The sequence below is a fragment of the Alligator mississippiensis genome, chromosome 3 (assembly GCF_030867095.1).
Source record: "Alligator mississippiensis isolate rAllMis1 chromosome 3, rAllMis1, whole genome shotgun sequence".
Classification (NCBI taxonomy): Eukaryota; Metazoa; Chordata; order Crocodylia; family Alligatoridae; genus Alligator; species Alligator mississippiensis.
Window position 1 is genome coordinate 302,456,607 of NC_081826.1, and position 19,549 is coordinate 302,476,155.

The 19,549-nt window shown below is 50.2% G+C and overlaps 1 long non-coding RNA gene across 1 annotated transcript; it reads left to right on the forward strand.

Moving 5' to 3' along the window:
- Positions 1-5,876: 5,876 nt before the first annotated feature.
- On the forward strand, positions 5,877-15,087 carry LOC132249676 (uncharacterized). Its single transcript, XR_009461215.1, has 2 exons — positions 5,877-6,164; positions 6,912-15,087. It is a non-coding gene; the product is annotated as an uncharacterized LOC132249676 (long non-coding RNA).
- Positions 15,088-19,549: the final 4,462 nt, after the last annotated feature.

Genomic DNA, 19,549 nt, shown 5'->3' on the forward strand with positions numbered 1-19,549 from the left:
TGTACAGGTTACAGAGCTGGGCAGATAAGAATAGTATGGAATTCAGCGTGAACAAGTGCAAGGTGCTGCACTTGGGCAGTAGGAACCAGTAGCACACCTACAGGCTGGGGAACTCCCTTCTTATCAGCACAGAGGTGGAAAGGGATCTTGGAGTCATTGCTGACTCCAGGTTGAACATGAGTTGCCAATGAGAGGAAGCTGTCAGTAAGTCTAACCACACCATGTCATGCATCCACAGATGCATCATAAGCAGGTTCAGGGAGGTCATCCATCCCCTTATACAGCATTGATCCGACCACAGTTGGAGTCCAGTTTTGGGCACTGCACTTCAAGAGATATGTGGCTAGCATTGAGAGGGTCCAGAGGAAGGCCACTTGCATGATCGGGGGCAGCAAGGCAGGCCATTCGAGGAGAGACTAGAGGGCCTGAACCTGTTGAGCCTCCACAAGGGAAGGCTGAGGGGGGATCTGGTGGCCATCTACAAATTCAACAGGGGGGGATCAGCAGGGAATAGGAGATGCCCTGTTCCCCTGGGCACCATCTGGGGTAACTGTATGAGTCATGTACCCCTCCCATGTAAATTGGTTCCCGTATGAATAAGACTGATTGAGAATGATTGAAATACAATGGTAGCAGGCCTCTACTGAGTGGCCTGTAATGACCAGCCCATCACCGCGCATTGATTCATCTAAGAACCACGGACCTCACCCAGGAACAGAGACAAGAACCCAGCATCTGAAAGACAAAAGACCCTGCAGAACCAGCGACTCTGCCATTGTACCCCACCATTACAGACACCCAAAACTGCACATCCCTGCATGGAGCACACATGCTCAGTACGCCAGGGGCTGACCCTTGCCTGGGCATGCCTCCTGTCACTAGGGTCACACAAGGTCTGCCCCTATAAAAAGGGGCAGTGAAGACAGACCCAGGGGGATGCCCTCTCTATCTGGACCAGCACCATGCCACACCACCTATCCACCCAGAGGCTCTGCTGGCGACCCGCCTCTAGACAACACCTCCTGGACAAGGACCCCTTTCCAGCCTGGATAGGTAGCTATCACCCCCCACCCCCTCTTCAACCAAGTATTTGGACTCTGCTTCTCTTCCCTACCTGGACTCCAGCCCTTCCACTGAGTCTCTTTCTCCCACTGCCATTGTGTGTGTGTGTGTGTGTGTGTGTGTGTGTGTGTGTGTGTGTATGCCAATAACTTCATGGGGCTGTGTAGTGTGTTGTCTGTGTAATAAAACTATTATTTAGACCCCTAAGTTGGGTTTTGCTTTACTATGATTTGGCCCTGCTCCAATCTCTGCTCCTCGCCTCTCTAACTTCTGTCTCATTTCTCCCGCTCCTGCTTCTGGCTCACCGCCACCTTCAATGCCTATCCTGAGCTCATCTCTGCCTTCAAACCCCCTGTTTCTTTGCCACTGTCTCATCCCCACTGCCTTTTCCGTTTCCCCTGAGCAACCAGGTTTCTGCCTCAGTTTCTTTCCTGGCTGTCTCCTCCTTGCTACCACTTATCTGCCCCCACCCCCAATATCTCAGCTGTCTGCCTCAGTTTCCAGCACCAGTCTACCTTAAGTTAACCCGTTCCTCAGTTAGCTTCTCTGTAGTCTACTGGTTCTGGCAACTTTCACTCCCTACACTTTAACTCTCTCTCTCTCCTGAACCTTCCCTGAAGTATCCCAGGTACCCCAAGCACATGCATATACACTGTACCATCCAAGTTAGAAACTTACCTGTGTGTATGTGTAGGTGGGTTGTATGTGTGTGAACTGGTGAGTGTGTGTGTGTATATATATATGTATGTGGCATTGATCACTAATTCACATATCTGGTTAAAGGCCTACAGAAAAAACCCTATGAGGACCAATTGAGGGTCCTGAATCTCTTAATCCTCCACAAGAGGAGGCTGAAAGGTGATTTTGTGGCTATCTACAAAGTCACTGGGGGGGACAACAGGAAATAGGGGATACAGTGTTTACCAGGGCACCCATCTGGATAGCTGTAAACAATGGCCACAAACTGAAAGAGAGCAAATTTATATTGGACATCAGAAAACAAGTCTTTATGGTGAGGGTTGCCAGGATATGGAATATGCTTCCAAGGGCGCTGGTGCTGTCCCCTTCCTTGGACGTATTTAAGAGGAGATTGGACAAACATCTGGCCGGGGTCAGCTGAATCCAGCACTCTTTCCTGCCCACGGCAGGGGGTCAGACTCAATGATCTAATAGGTCCCTTCTGACCCTAGAAATCTATGAATCTATAAACATCTATGAACATTAGACTTCAGATCATGGCACTGAATTCATTGGTGCTTAAACAACAATCACCCGTTTTCTGAAAAGAGCATTTATTGAGCACAGCAATCTGCAACTTCAACCATGAACAAAACAAAGCTTCCCCCAAGCTGAGACATGGCCCAGTGAGATGCAGTGACAACACACAACACACAAAACTTTGTCTGACTGAAAATGCAATAGAAGAAGCCACAAAGACAACAGGAAGCCTCACATAGCTCTGATGTCATTCTGAGGGCAGATCATCTCCTTGCAGCCAGGGGTTCAGAGAGTCCTTATGTGGGATGCGCAGGTCATCTTAGGTGTTGGAGTGGAGATCCCACAGGCCTCCTCTCTGCTTGGGCCTTTATAGGTGAATCTGCACCTCCTTCTCCCCCTTGGGTGCTTGGAGCCTAGTCCCATATAGCACGGCCCACACCTATAGCACAATCCAACTCTCATGCACTCAGTGTCTGCCTCTTCTCAGGCACTCCAGTCTCACCTCTGACAGGTTCTGCTTTGAAATGGAAATGTAGTTCTCCACTTTCTTTGGTCCCCCCCAGCCCAAGCAGTCGAGGACCCTGCCCTGCTCCCGTAGCTCTGTCTCCAGCACACACCTGTGATGATTGTGCCACTTCTTTGCCAACAGCTGATGCCCCTTTCTTGCGAGGATGTGGCTGCACTGCCACCACAACTGATGGCCATGAGCTCCACACTGAATGATGTGCTGGGAAGAAAAGAATTTCAGTGTTTTGGTTTTCAACTTCTGACCTACTGGTTTCCTTCTCTAGTTGTTTCCTGGTGAGAGAGTGTCAGTCACAAATCCCTGGTGGCTTCCTCTTCCCCCTGTAATGCACTGCAGTTTATCACATCTCTGTGGTCATCAGGATTGAGCCAAGGCTGCTGCTGCTATGACTGCAGCCCGCAGGAAGGGCACTGTGGGACCACAAGCTCATCTGGCTTCTCTCCGAACCACGGACCTGGGCCACAACAAGAGATCACCCTACCGAGCCCCTTCCCAGTAATCTTACCAGGGGTGGTAATACTGTGCCCTGGTTGCCCTTCAGCCTGTGCCATCCTGGATCCCCTTGGGATGCTCTCACCCTTACTTGCCCACTGCACCTTTGTGTTATTACCTTCTGAGAAAAGGAAGACTGCCCCAGGGTTTCCCAAGCCTGGTCTAACATTTAGGGCCACAAGTGTTTGTGGTCACTGCCTTAAGGGCACCCCTGAATGTTTTCTTGTGCAGGGACCGGGACTCCCCCACAGTGATTCAAGACGGACTCAAGGGGAACGCCTCCAGACCTAAGGTTGAGGAGGACCGGGTTAGAGTACTTCTGGAGGGGCTGGACGTGTTCAAATCAGCAGGTCCGGATGCTCTCCACCCCAGGATGTTGAGGGAGCTAGCAGGGATTATTGCAGGGCCCTTGACACGGCTTTATGAGCACTCGTGGTGCTTGGGCCAGGTGCCAGATGATTGCAAGATAGCCAATGTGGTCCTCAACTTTAAAAAAGGGAGGAGGGAGGACCCTGGCAACTATAGGCCCATCAGTCTTTCCTCAATCCTGGGGAAACTTTGAGAAGATCATGAAGGAGCACATCTGTGATGGGCCGGCATCGGGGATGATGCTCAAGGGCAACCAGCACGGTTTCATTAGGGGCAGGTCATGTCAGACCACCCTGATTGCCTTTTATGATCAAGTCACAAAAGCGTTGGATGCAGGTGTTATCATGGATGTAGTCTTTCTGGGCTTCAGCAAGGCCTTTGACACTGTCTCCCACCCCATCCTCATTAAAAAACTAGGTGACCGTGGCATCGATGCCTACACGGTCAGATGGATTGCTAATTGGCTGAAGGGTCGTACTCAGAAGGTGGTGGTGAATGGCTCATATTCGTCCTGGGGGGAAGTGGGCAGTGGAGTCCCCCAGGGCTCGGTCCTTGGGCCCGCGCTGTTCAATCTCTTTATCAGCGATTTGGACGATGGGGTGAAAAGCAACCTGTTCAAATTTGCTGATGATACCAAAATTTGGGGTGAGGTGGGTGAGCTAGTAGGGAGGGAAAGACTACAGCAAGACCTGGATAGGTTGCAGGGGTGGGCTGACAAAAACAGGATGCGTTTCAATACTGGCAAGTGCAGGGTGCTGCACTTGGGCTGTAGTAACCGCAGCACGCTTATAAGATGAGAAACTCCCTTCTTGAGAGCACGGAGGCAGAAAGGGATCTTGGAGTCATCATTGACTCCAAGATGAACGTGGGCCAACAATGCGAGGTCACGGTCGGCAGGGCTAACCGGACCCTATCGTGCATCCACAGGTGCATCTCGAGTAGGGCCAAGGAGGTGATCCTCCCCCTCTACACGACACTGGTCAGGCCACAGCTGGAGTACTGTGTCCAGTTCTGGGCACCACACTTCCAGAGGGATGTGGACAACATTGAGAGGGTCCAGAGGAGGCCACCCGTATGATCCGGGGACAGCAGGGCAGACCCTACACTGAGAGGCTATGGGACCTGAAGCTGTTCAGCCTTCACAAGAGAAGGCTGAGGGGGGACCTGGTGACTGTCTATAAACTCACTAGGGGGGACCAGAAGGGTTTGGGGGAGACCTTGTTTCCTCCAGCGCCCCCCGGGATAACAAGGAATAGCGGCCACAAGTTGTGGGAGAGTAGGTTCAGATTAGACATCTGTAGGAACTACTTCACAGTCAGGGCAGCTAGGATCTGGAACCAACTTCCACGGGAAGTGGTGCTGGCTCCTACCCTGGGGGTCTGTAAGAAGCGGCTCGATGCCTACCTGGCTGGGGTCACTTGAGCCCAGTTTTCTTCCTGCCCAGGCAGGGGGTCGGGCCTGAAGATCTACAAGGTCCCTTCCAACCCGACTTCTGTGATTCTATGATCCTATGATATTGTGGGCTCCATCCTCCGCAGTACGCACTCTCATGACACACAGGTGAACTGCTAACATCTGCCCCTCATGAGTGATGGGCTCCTCGATCCAGGCCTCACCCCTCCTGATTTCCAGACCTCTGAACTCCATAGCCCAGCTGACACACCACCGTTTCTCTGTGCTTGGGCCGTTTTCCCCCATCCTCTGCCCTTAGACAGCCCCAGGTACTGACACTTCCCTGGTTGCACCCGAGTCCCCCCAGGCACCGGACTCTCCTAGTCCCCCCACAGCCACCAGACCTTCTCCCAAGTACCTAGTCCTTCCTGGGCTCAAGCTCTCTCTTTCTCTCTGTGCAGTCCACAGGACTACCTCTTCTTCTGGTCCCTCTTCCTGTCTCTCTGGGCCAGTTGGTATCTCTGTACATCCCTTTCATCCTGTGGAAATAAGTTTAAGCAGGCCTCTTACTTGACTAAGAAGAGAGAGAAAGAAAAGAGAAAAAGATCCTGATGCTAATACTATGTGTTTTAAAATGTTCTAAGATAAGGGAAAACCTTCATGCCTTGTTTTGTCTTGATATATTAAGCTCTGTGTGCAGATGTTAACCTCCTCCTTTCTCCCGAACCAGAAGCTGATAACTGTTCCCAAAACACAGTGTTTTGTTTTGTTTTTCTGAATAAGTAACTGCTTACGTGTGACAAACGAATGATCAACTTCTTTCTGTTTCTCTCAAGGTTGCCTTGTCTGAACCCTGCTTCTTTTCTCGCTGTCTAAAGTATAAATACACTTGTAAACTTGTAGAGGTCAGAGTTCCTTTGAGAGCTTTCCTTGTGATCACTTGTATAGCTTTAAATAAACCTAGACGGCTCTGCCAAAATGATACAACCACAACGCAAAGTTTGATTTCTTCCACAATTCAGTGCTGTGACTCGAATAGAGACACCCAGAGTGATCAGTTGAGATACAGACCGTCTCCTCACTGATGCCCCGGTACCAAACTAAGGTAAGAGACCTTTTGAAATCTCTACTGGGGCTTTTCAGTGAGAGACTGCTTGTGGGTCTTCCTGTTCGCTGCTTGAGGCTTACCCTATCTGACCCTTTTACTGCCAGAATTGTCAGACCCACTATGTAAGTAGGAACTGTGAGTAGAAGAGAGTTTGAAACTGTGTTGCTGTTGTCAGTGAATGTGTTTCCCCGTGTGAATTGAGTTAAGTTCTGTAAAGAACTAGGAGGTCTTTCTGAAGCTGGGAGTGGACACCTTGTGCAGCCACCCCGAGGACACCAGACTTGTTCTGTGTGCCCTTCGAAAGCAAGGGTGCAAGGTGGAAACTCTTAGACTGAAGGAGATCGGGGTTGTGTGATGAATTTGCCCTACCCCCACTCTCATGAATGACCCGTGTCTAACAGTGAGTAACTGCGTTGTGTGCCATTGCTGTGGAGTCTTGTGTCTGAACATTAGCCACAGCATTCCTGTGCCGCTAGCAAATCTCACGACCTGACCGGACACCCTCAATAAGCCTCTCCTGTGTGAAAGACCTGTGTGAATTGAGCTTAAAGACATGGGGAGCGGAGGGTCTAAAGACGTACTGGCTCCACCAAAAGGGACTCCAGCATTGTACATGTACACACACTATGGCCATAAGAGTTGTAAGTTTCTGAACAAATGGCATTGGTATACCAGGGATGATGCTAGCTTGCAGTTTCCCCTGGAGGGAACATTTGATTTAAGTAAAATCCTTCATCTCCGCAGAGCCCTTGACTCAAGAGGCAGTAAAACACCACAGACTCAGTGGGACACATTTTTTGATTAGTACGCAGAAGCTTCCAAAAGAAGTCAAGAATCTCAAGTTCGGAGCCTTTAGGCCTTCCAAGAAAAACTAAAATCTCAGATAAAGGAATTAAAACAGAAAAAAAGCACCAATAGGGGATCCCCCATCAACAGCGCCATCAGCACCAGCACAACTTTATCCACAATTGACTGGGAATGAATCTGTAGAAGACATAATTGATTTTTTAGTGTGCCACCCCCATACCAGTCCTAGGAGACCTCCTAAACCTTGTTAAGCAATTTCCCAATATCAGGGAAGAACCCCAGAAGTTTAGAAATGAAATTGGAAACTGTAATCAATTGTTATGAGCCAACATGGGTGGATTTAAACCAATTAATGAGAAGTGTTCTGCCCTCCAAGGTCTGTAACCGCCTCATCGCACAGGCTAATTGGCCTCCTCAAGACCCGGAATGGGCTAGTCGCTTAGTAAGTGCCCAAGAACACCTTGAGGCCGGGCTTAAAATCTGCCCCAGGAAAACTGACTGGGCCATAATAAATAACTGTAAGCAAAACAAAGGAGAATCCCCAGCAGACTACATGGATTGCTTAAAACTCGTATTTGAAAGACATTCTGGCATTGAAAATACAGCTGATACTGCCCCAGAAGCAGTTGTCGGCTGCTTTTGTCCAAGGACTTCTTTCTAAAGTCCAGGAACAGCTGCGTATAATTGCTGTAGGTTGGCAAACCAAGATGCTTACAGAATTAGTCACCATTGCTAATCACTGTACAGCCTGCCAAGAAAAGAAAAAGGAAACCACAGAAACTAAGCTAATGTCTTTACCGGCCTGGCCAGCCAGGGATGACGTTTAACCAGCCACCACCTCCTCTCTCTCAATTTTCCGTCCCGAATCAAGAAGCCTCCTGTTAGGAAAGCCTGAGGAATGATAACATCATCATAGCCCTGCTTCTCTCACTTAATCAAGAAGATCCCTTCATTTCCTGTTTAATAAGCAGTACTCCTACAAATTGTTTAGTAAACACCGGCACAAGTTGCTCTCCTCTCCGAGCTGAAGAATTTTCTACAGCCCCCTCTCCTCTGCTGTGTAAACGCTGTAGGAATTTCTAATCAGATAGTTCCTCATCCTGTTTCCCAACCCTTACATGTTTCTCTTGGCCCTGTTTCTGATCAACATGCCTTTCTCCTTGTCTCTAGTGGGTTATGGAATAGAGAAGTTCCCACACAATTTACTGATGTGTTTGATGCACTGGCTGGGGACATTTTTAGCTACTTGCATGATTTCACAATGATTACACACTTAATTCATACAACACAATTTTATTTTAAAATTCTTTGCTACACATATAACACTGCTTAGCTTTAAGAAACAATGCTCCAAATGCACTTCCTTATAACCATTACAATTACAACTCAAAGTTAAATTTGAATCAATACTATTATTTTCATAATATACTTACAAGCCTAGAATTCCGAGAAGCCAAACACCAAAATATGGTTTCATTCCTCAGTAGTACAATTTAATGGGTTGGCCTCAGTAGTATGGTTCAATGGGCTCGCCTCAGCAATACGAGTCAATGGGCTGGCCTCAATACTGATAGGACTAAGCCCCCTTCCTTCAGTCTCTTTTGGGTGCTCCGCAGCTTCAGCGTGAACTAAGAAATTCGTGTTCACGGAGAGGGTGGTTCAGATGATCAGTCTGATCCGGCCTACACTTCCGATTCTTCCTTCATTGTTCTGCAAGTGAGGTTACCTCCAAATTGGAAGAGTAGGTTACAGTTTTTATTGAGCGAGTTGCCGTCTTGGGCCCCTCCTACCCAAACCTGTCACTACTCCCAAATTTGGGCTCAGATCTTACTTAACAGATTCTTTTGCTTGGTAATCAGTTTCTTTTGTTGATCATTTTAATTACTTTGAGGAATTTCCATATCACTGAATTGACTTTTATTTCCAATCTTTTAAAAGGCTCCTAGGTTTGATTTCTCGGAATGTGGGATGTTTGCTTAAGGGTCATTTTTAGGTTAACTTTGTTAAAGGCCTCTAAAGATAAAATTCAAGAGTTAAGACTTTGAGCAAAGTCAGGACCTTCCGCATGTAGACCAAAACAATGGCCTAGATAAGGAGATAAATCTTGTCTTTTTCCTAAACTGGCTAATGGGCAACTATTACAAACATTCAAACTATTTCATTCAATATGACACTCCTCAGTCCTTGTTATCCTGTTAATTTGTTAGGCAGAGATTTGGTTTGTAAACTCAGCTGTACTATTTATTGTTCTCCTAATGGTGTTTATTTAGATGTTCCCTGTGTTAATGAAATGGCTGTACTTGCTACACTAGCTAGCTCACCTCCTGAGCCTGAGTCCCCTAATCTTTCTGTGTTGCAAGAGGAAATCATAAAGGCTGTCCCTCCGTTTCTCTGGTCCCAACATGCTAATGAAGTAGGACGAATCCATACTGCCCACCCTGTAAAAATTAGATTAAATCCAGCCACTATCTTGTCCTGTATTCCTCCTAATGCCTGTTATTTTACTGTTGTTGACTTGTGTTCTGCACTTTTCTCTATCCCTCTACACCCTGATAGCTGGTTTCTCTTTGCATTTACCTATCAGGGACTTCAGTATACCTGAACTTGGTTGCCCCAAGGCTATACTGAACCCCCTTCTCTTTTTTCTCAAATTCTGAAGAAGGATTTAGATGACATCATATTTAAAGAAAATTCTGTGCTTGTGCAGTACGTTGATGATCTGCTCTTAGCATCTACCTCCCTTAAAGCCTATAAAGCTGATTCTTTAACTCTCCTCACCTCTCTTGCCCTAAAAGGCCATAAGGCATCTAAAGAAAAGCTACAACTTTGTCTCCCTCATGTCCACTATTTGAGTCATGATATTTCCGCTGAAGAACGACTGCTTTCTTCTTCCAGGATAGAAGCTATTCCTAAAATCCCTAGACCAACTACTGTGTCCCAAATGCATACTTTCCTAGGCATGGCTGGCTACTGCCGCCAGTGGATGTTGGCTATGCCTCTATAGTCAAGCCCCTGAAAAACCTGACTCTTGTTAATACCCCTAAGCCTTTGCCCTGGACTTCAGAAGCTGAAGCCGCTTTTGCCTCTATTAAACAAGCTCTGTCACAAGCTCCTGCCCTAGGCCTTCCCGATTATATTAAACCCTTTATTCTTTTTTGTCATGAAAAAGACGGATTTGCACTTGCTGTGCTCACTCAAGCACGTAGAGACAAGCACTGCCCCACTGCTTATTATAGCTCTGCTCTTGACCCAGTTGCAGCTGGACTTCCTCCATGTCTTCGTGCTGTAGCTGCAGCTGCTATTATTGTTAAACTGTCCTGTACCCTTGTATTAGGCTCTCCCCTTGCTGTTGCTGTCCCACATGCTGTAGCAGCCCTTTTACTAAAAACTAAAACTCAAACACCTTTCAAATGCTAGATTGACTAAGTATGAAATGTTGCTTCTTTCTGCTGGAAATATTACTATAACTAGATGCCCTGTTTTAAACCCTGCCTCCCTGTTGCCTACTCCTTCAGATGGTGAACTCCACGGTTGTATTGCTGTTACTGCCCACCTAACAATGCCCCACACTGATCTAAAGGACACCCCCTTGCAAAACCCAAATCTAGTATCTTATGTTGATGGGTCATGTCAAAGAAACTCAAAAGGTTTTCTTGTTGCAGGATATGCTGTATGTTCCCAATTTGATGTTATAGAAAGCCATCACTTGCCCAATGTGTATTCAGCTCAAGTTGCTGGGCTTGTGGCCCTTACCAGGGCTTGCACCCTAGCCTCTGGTACCTCTGTTAATATTTACACTGATTCTCACTATGCCTTTGGTATTGTACATGATTATGGTCAACTTTAGAAGCAAAGAGGCTTCCTCACTTCAGGAGGTGCCAAAAATCAGTAATGATCCATATGTGAATGCCTTGTTAAATGCTTTACAGTTACCTTCTGCTGTTGCTATTATTAAATGCCAAGCTCACCAGAACCCTTATGGTAATGTTACACGTGGGAATGCTCTGGCAGACTCCACTGCCAAAGCTGTGGCTATTTCTACTCCTCAGGCTACACCTGTGTTTTTGTCTATCTTGACTAACCACTCTCCATTGGAAGTCTTCATGACGTTGCCCACATCCAAGATTGCAGAGACCTGGATAGGTTGCAGGGGTGGGCTAACAAAAACAGGATGCGTTTCAATATTGACAAGTGCAGGGTGCTGCACTTGGGCAGTAGTAACCAGCAGCACACTTATAAGATGGGAAACTCCCTTCTTGAGAGCACGGAGGCAGAAAGGGATCTTGGAGTCTGTGGCAGAAATGCCACCATCTGTGCCCCTCTCCAGAGATCTGTCTTTGCCAGCGTGAGAGGCTGGTGTTGAATTCCTCAGGGCAGGGATCTTCCTCCATGTCTACATGACAAAAGCCTGGTGCCTCAGAGGTGGACGCTCTGGTCACCTTGGGGGGGAGAGGGAAAAGCCCCGCTCACCGGCCCAGGTGACCAGTGATGCTTTTTTAGATTGGTTGATTTGTGGCCAGCACTGGCAGCTTCGATTGGACCGGGCTGCTGAGGTCAGAAAGGTTATAAAAAAACCCGGGCCAGGAGGAAGGGGAGCCATTAGCCATGCGGTCATCCAGGTGAATCTGAGCCTGGCTCTCTCCTCATCACCGCATGCTCCAAGAGTGCCCTGCCTCCAGAGGAAACTCCAACCACCTCTGGACGATGTGTGTGAGTAAGCTACTCGAGATCAGACTAGATATTTAGCTTACAGTAACTCAGATGCGAGATCAAAAGGCTACCTCAGCCACCCTGGTTTGCTCTATGGGATCCCTCTGATATTCCACTGATACTGCTCTACCTTTTACCCTGTTTCCGCCCTACCCCCTGTAATCAATAAAGTTCTCCTTGTGACCGGTGTGGGAGACTTATTGAGGGGTGGGTCTAAATTATGCCAAGGTGGCCCCTTAGGTCTGCGGACTAAGGGAGGCTTCCCTAATCAGCCCCTGACTTGGGGAAGTGCCCCAAGTGCCTGTATTGGGTCTAGTGCCCATTGGACGATCAGACCTGTGTTCTCCAAGGTGCGCAGAGCCAGAAGTGAGTCCAGAGCCTTGGATGGTGGCAGCGGGAACCCCAGGCTAGCGGGTGTGCTCCAGGGAAGGGGTCGGCCGGACGGGAGGCACCCCAGGGAGGCACTCGGAGCCTGGACGGTGGGCGGGCGCAGGGAGGTGGGTGGCTCAAGGCAGGAGCGCCCCCTACTGGCTCACCACAGAGTCATCATTGACTCCAAGATGAACGTGGGCCTACAACGCGAGGTCACGGTCGGCAGGGCTAACCGGACCCTATCGTGCATCCACAGGTGCATCTCGAGTAGATCCAGGGAGGTGATCCTCCGCCTCTATGTGACACTGGTCAGGTCACAGTTGGAGTACTGTGTCCAGTTCTGGGCACCCCACTTGAAGAGGGATGTGGACAACATTGAGAGGGTCCAGAGGAGGCCACCCGCATGATCTGGGGACAACAGGGCGGACCCTACAATGAGAGGCTACGGGACCTGAACCTGTTCAGCCTTCACAAGAGAAAGCTGAGGGGGGACCTGGTGACCGTCTATAAACTCACTAGGGGGGACCAGGAGGGTTTGGGGGAGACCCTGTTTCCCCTAGTGCCCCCGGGATAACAAGGAATAGCGGCCACAAGTTGTTGGAGAGTAGGTTCAGATTAGACATCCATAGGAACTACTTCACAGTCAGGGCGGCTAGGACCTGGAACCAACTTCCAAGGGAAGTGGTGCTGGCTCCTACCCTGGGGGCTTTAAGAAGCGCCTCCATGCCTACCTGGCTGGGGTCACTTGATCACAGTTTTCTTCCTGCCCAGGCAGGGGTTTGGGCCTGAAGATCTACAAGGTCCCTTCCGACCCGACTTCTGTGATTCTAAGATCAGGCTCCAGAACCAGAAAAATATACGTGGAGACTGGCTGGGTGTTTGTTACACCCTGACCGTTTGTGGTGCTCCCCGGCCACCTGGTTGCCCCAATGGTCCTTCTTCCTTATCTTGCTCACATACACTACGGCATAGCACACATGAGTAAGGAGGGGATGATAGAAACTGTTAAGCTTGATTGGTTTGCTCCAACTTTTCCATCTGTGGCTCAACAATACTTTTATACCTGCCCTATTTGTCAAGCCCATAATGTGGGAAAGCCTGCAAAAACAAAAAAAGCAGCACATCCCCCATTTGTAAATTTAAAAATAGATTTTATTCAAATGCAGAAATGTTGTTCTTAAGCATATGTTCTTGTTATTGTATGTATGTTCTCTGGATGAGTAGAAGCCTACCTATGTGCAAAAGCTGATACCACCACTGTGAGCAAAAAGTTCCTCAGAGACTTTATTCCAAGGTTTGGTATTCCTTTATCCATAAACTCCGACAGAGGAACTCATTTTACTTGGCAGATAATGAAAGAAGTCTGCAAAGTCCTGCAAATCCCGCAAAACTTTAATTGCCTGTACCATTCACAGGCCTCGGGCCAACTGAAATGCCAAAATAGCTTTTTAAAAAATAAACTGGCCAAAATTTGTGCTGAGACTCACCTGACATGGCCAAATGCACTTCCTATAGCCCTTATGAGTATAAGACCTACTGTCAATCGAAAGACCGGACTTAGCCCACATTAAATCCTGATGAGAAGACCCACGAGGCTCCCCGCCTAATCACCTGTGGCCTCCCACTTTTGCGATATACATTTACTTGATGATATTATTCTAGATTACGGCACTAATGAAGTGTGTTAAGGCTTTTCATTCACAGGTACAAGCAACTCTCCCCAAGGAATCAGATGAGCCATGCCATCCCATCCTGCCTGGTGATTGGGTTCATGTAAAAGTCTATCAACGGAAGTCATCGCTGGAACCCCGCTGGAAAGGCCCATTCCAGGTACTCCTGACAACCAGCACTGCTATAAAGTGTCAAGGACTCCAACCGTGGATCCACGCTTCACACACTAGGAAAACATCAGCCCCGTTAGACCTAGAGTCTCCTCCATATCAACCTTGTAATCAGCCTTCACAGACTGGTAGTGAGCCTAGCGCCTGCCAACAGGAGAGCTCAAGACCAGTAGCGAGTCAAGCGCCTACTGGCGAAGAGGATTTGCCACTACAAAGCAAAGAGGATTCACCACTAGAAGAAAATGTACCCCAACGACACCACTATGCCCTTCGGGAAAGGAAAAAGGCCTCTACCTAGTTCCTGGTTCCCGAGGTGGGGTTGGTTAGTCGTGACTTGGGTACTTCTCAGTCTTTCCTTTTGGATCATCTTATATGAACTTAAAGACTCACCAGCTAAAAGAAACTTTGTAAATCAGACTAGACTTCAAAACAGGTCAAACAGATCACTCCCACATTGGCATGCTCACCAAAACGCTTTTCTTCAACTGTCTTATCAATATGCAAAGGATTTAAGTGTTTCTAAATGTTGGGTATGTTCCCACTTGCCTCCTAGTACAATGACAGGGGTGCCCACGATTGCTTTATCCCTTAATTGGGCTGACTTTTGTGATATGTATGTTAAAATAGCGAAAAGGTAAAGAGAAAGAAAAAGTAAAAGTTAAAAGGCTCGTGGCTATAAATATCTAATATGTTGGGCCAAAAAAGGCCCAAAAGGGGGGAATGTGGAAATAAGTTTAACCAGGCCTCTTTTTGACTAAGAGGAGAGACAAAGAGAGAGAAAGGGAAGAGAAAAAGATGCTGATGCTGGTGCTATGTGTTTCAAAATGTTCTAAGATAAGGAAAAACTTTCATACCCTGTTTTGTCTTGATATATTAAGCTCTGTGTGCAGATGTTAACTTCCTCCTTTCCCACGAACCAGAAGCTGATAACTGTTCCCAAAACACAGTGGGGGGGGGGGGGGGAGGGGGGTGTTTCTGAATAAGTAAACTGTTTACGTGTGACAAACGAATGACCAACTTCTTCCCGTTTCTTTCAAAGTTGCTTTGTCTGAACCCTGCATCTTTTCTCACTGTCTAAAGTATAAATATGCTTGTAAACTTGTAGAGGTCAGAGTTCCTTTGAGAACCCTCCTTGTGATCACTTGTATAGCTCTAAATAAACCTAGATGGCTCTGCCAGTTCTGATACAACTACAACGCCAAGTTTGATTTCTTCCACCGCTCAAACAAGCTCAACAAGGTACTTGTCCAGCCTTGGCATCACACTGGGGGCTCATGTTCATCTTGTGGTCAATCAACATTTCCCAGGACCAAACTCAGACTGACCGGCCTATAATTTGTAGGGTCATCCCTCTTCCCTTTCTTAAGGAAGGGTACCACCTTGGCCCTCTTCCAGTCATTTGGGACCATTCCTGAGTTCCACAACTTTTTGAACAGCTTTGCCAGAGGAACTGCTATCCATCTATGACTCACCTTGCCCTGCTCGAGCTCTAGGGAGGGGGCTGCAGGCACACGCAGACCAGACACGAGACAATGCGATGCCCTCTGGCTCCCCACCCCATGCTACTGATGGGCAGGTGCCTCCCTGACACCCACATCAGCCACCCAGTCCCCAGGGCCCCACGGCCTCCTGCTTGAACCTGCCTGCTCACACTCACCCCGGTCTGGTTGTGGCGATGCTGCAGCGGGAGCAGGTTCCAGTTAAATATCCCCTGCCAGCGCTGCAAGGCCCTGGTTTCCCCTCCCAGAAGTCTGGTCCAGTGGCCCCCTGCACCCAGTTCTCCCACGGCTCCTGTCTCTGCGTCTCGCTGTCGTAGCGGAGAATTTGCTGGTCATTTTTGTAGCCCACAGCAGTGAAGTCGGGCACGTCCGGGCCAGGATCTAACACCCACGTGTAGAAATGCTGGTGGGAGTGTGAGCCTGCGGGAGTGATGGGTCAGCTCTAGCAGGGCAGATGCCAGTGCCCCAGTAGTCACTGCCCCCTCCCAAAGGGGCCGCAGAGGAAGGACACGGGGCTGCGCCAAGGCAGAGCGGGGGCACAGAGTGAGAGAGCGGTGGGGCCAACAGGAAAGGGCAGAACCGGCTGAGTGCAGGGCAGGGGCCGGGGAGGAGAGATGAGACTGACCCAGCGGGCCACAGTCCTGGCCAGGAGGGTCCACACACCATGTCCTACAGCCCAGTCACACTCCCCTGCACCCTCCGTCCCAGGCACGGGCCCTGCACAGCCCAGGCACTCGGCCCACCCTGCTCCGGGGGAGCCCTCATATGCCCAAGTCAGGGCCTGGGCCCTGCATCAAGGGCCTGGGATCAGCCCCTCTCAGCCTCGGTCCTGCTGCTTGGTCAGGGCCTGGGGCCGGAGGGACCCTGCAAAGCAGATGAGGGTCCGGCTGGACAAGCAGCTTCTCCTTGGCTTGTGCCCACCTGCCTTCCCTGTCACAGGCAGCGGATCCTCTCTCCCTGGCCACCAGCAGCTCCCCGGGCAGCCGCAGCACTGCGGGAGAGGGGAAGAGCTGGGTGCCCATCCGTGGATTCATCTTGTGAACCGGCAGGGAGTGGCAGAGGGTGGCGGGGTCCTGCATGGCTCTGTGGGGTCCTCCTGCCCCAACCTGACCTGACCCCTGCCCTGCTCCATCCCAGATGCAGTAGCCCTCATCACTCCACGAGGACTGGCATCGCTCCTCTCCGAGCCCCCGCCGGCTGATCCCTCTGCTGGGAACTCAGTAGGACTCTGCAGCCTGGGCTCCACACGTGGAGTGGAGCAGGACTCTGCATTGGGACTCAGCTATGTCCTACCCCCAGTCTGAATAGTTATTGCCACTCGCTGGCGCTGGTTCCTGGCACAGCTGCAGGACCCACGAGCAGCAGCAGGAACAGCAGCTGGGAGCCTGGTGCCACCTTCGCAGCAGCTTCCTGAGGAGCTTCCAGATTCAACATCTGTGCGCAGCAGCCGGTCCTGTGCAGCCGCAGGTGCAATGGGCCATGGCACAGCCTGCAGGGTGCTGCTGGGTCACTGCGCAGTGCGGGGGGAGACGGGGCCGTTTGACGTGGGCCCAAGCCCCGGGATTCCTGCTGCTGTGCAGCCCCAACTATCAGCTGCAGGGGATGAACTGAAGTTGCTGCCTTACTGCTTAATCTACACCCAAGAAAAGCTTGTTATTCATGAATGACACATTTGACAAAGAGATAATTGCATTATGTATGCCTATTCACTAATGAATATGTAAAATAATATCCCATATCAAATATAGTGTCCTAAATGAAGGTCAGATGAGGATGGGATTATGGGAAAAATACTCCTTGGGGCACTTTAAACTCCCTGTTGATGCCACTCGGGGAACTGTCCTGAAGACCCCTGAGTGCAGCCCTGCCCGGCCTAAAATGTGGCTTGCACCTGCCAGGCTGCCAACTGATGCCTCCCCCCTCCCCGCCCCCACCCCGCCCCGCACTAAGTATAATGCCTCGAATAACAAACTCGTTTTGGCTGGAAATCCTTCCTAGGCCACCCTACACCGTGCCTCTGTGGCACTGGGGGACTCTCCTGGACACCCCTGCCCAGAGTCTTCTCTGGCCCAAAGCACAGTTTGGCCATGCCATGCAGGGTGTGGGGTTTCCTTCCCGTGGAGGAAGGACCAGGAGCATCTACAGTCCTGACAGGCTGCTCAGCGACCCACCTTGGAGGAAGTGCCCTGCACCTACAACATGGCAGGGGTATCCCTGGGATTTAAGATGCACCCAACACTTCCTCTGGTCTGAAAACTGGGTGGGCTGCAGTTATCAGTACTGCTGCTGGGCTCTGCACTGTGCATTATTCTGGGTGGGGGGTGCACAAAGTACCTCCTGGAAGGCTGTGTGGCCTAACGGATAAGGTGCCTGTTTTACGTTCAGAGGGTGCGAGTCCCTCAATGGTCTTTTTTCCACTTTCAGTTAAAAAAAGTTATGTTCAACGTGCAGCAAGTTGAGCAGGGGGAGGGGAGACAGCACGGAGGCCCGGGATAGGGGAGAAGGCAGAGGTCAGGGTGCTGGGGCTCTGTGTGTGTGTGTGTGTGTGTGTGTGTGCGCGTGCGCACATGTGGTGGTAAACATGACACTGACTTTCTGTTCTGGGAAGTCCTGGGTCACACCCTATCGTGCCTGGGCTCTCGGGGAGGGGAGTGGAGGGGAGGGTTGAGAGCAGGGGGCTGGAGCCCAGACGTGGGGAGGGAGTCAGGGTGAGAGCAGGGGACCCGGACACCTGCATTTTCTGGGTACTCGAGGCCTGGGGGTAAACACAAGGGGTCCGGTAGGCAACGGAGCGGGCCAGCAGGCACTCACCGCGTGGGACTCCGGTACCAGGCTTGTCATTACTTTCCCCCTTCTGCAAACTGTAACCAGAGTTTCAATGAAACGCTGAGCCAAGTACCAAAAATAAACCTATGTTGAGAGATCACATTACAGCCTCCTCCCCCACCACTCGCGCCCCTGGCTCCCCACTCCTGACCTGCAGCCCTGCCCCCACAGCCTTGCTGGTGCCCCTCACTCCCAACCCACAGCCCCTGCTCCACTAGAAAACCTTGTTATTATTATTATTATTATTTCTTGGGTGTTCATTAAGGAGTAACAAAACAACTTCAGCCTCGTCCCCTGCCGTGGATGGCTGGGGCTGCACCACAGCGCGAGTCCTGGGTCCTGGGCCCGGTTCACACGGCCCCGTCTCCCCCAGCACCGTGCGGTGACCCTGCAGTGCCCTGCGGGCTGTGCCGCGGCCCCTTGCCCATCGCTGCGCAGGATCGGCCGCTGCGCCGACATTGCAGCTGGAAGCGCCGCAGGAACCTGCTGCGAAAGTGGCACCAGGCTCCCAGCTGCTGGGGGTGGGAGTGAGGGGCACTGGGGGCATGGGGACGGCTGGACACAGAGCTTGTTATTCATCATGAATGCCACGTTGTACAGAGAGAGAATTGCATTAGCCGTGCAGAGCAGGGGGGGGAAGCCGAGCATGAGAAGCAGAGCTCAAAGCTGCGCCAGATGCTGTAGTCAGTTGTCAGTGACTGGAATGAAAACTGGATGAGGTTCAAGCGTGAGTGTGCTGGCAGAGGAAACACCATGTATCTGAGTCCATGAAGGCAGTTCTTTATAAGCGTTCCTGGGGATAACTATTCTCCTAGCGTAGTTTAGTACCCACTGAGGTGTTAGGGCTTGAAGCCCATTTTATGGAAATGGGAGGCTCCTGCCTAGTTTGCTCCTGCAGCCGTATGGCTGAGGGCACGTGAAACTTGGGGGCATCTGAACCCCAAGCCTCTGGGCTTGAGCCTGCACATAGGATGCTTGCCAAAAGACTTTGGAAATATATGAAGCCCCTGATGGAGGTGGAAGATGTTTGCCGGTTGTAGGGCCACTTATGGTTCTGGACTGACTCACAGATTTGGACTTGATTTGGCTGATTTGGCTTAAAACACAAAAAAAAACCTTTAAAAATAATAATTAAATGAAGTCCAAGTCCTGTTGCAGGGGCCTCTGTTGTCCCGGTCCTTCCTGGCCTGGAGTATGGAGGCTATGATCCATGCAGGCGGCGGTGGAGAGCATCTGGCCCCAACGTGGGCTGGAGAGAAGAGGAGGGGAGGCCTGTGGCACCCCCCACCCGGGGATGAGGCTGCCGTGCCGGGTCAGGCAGCCTTAC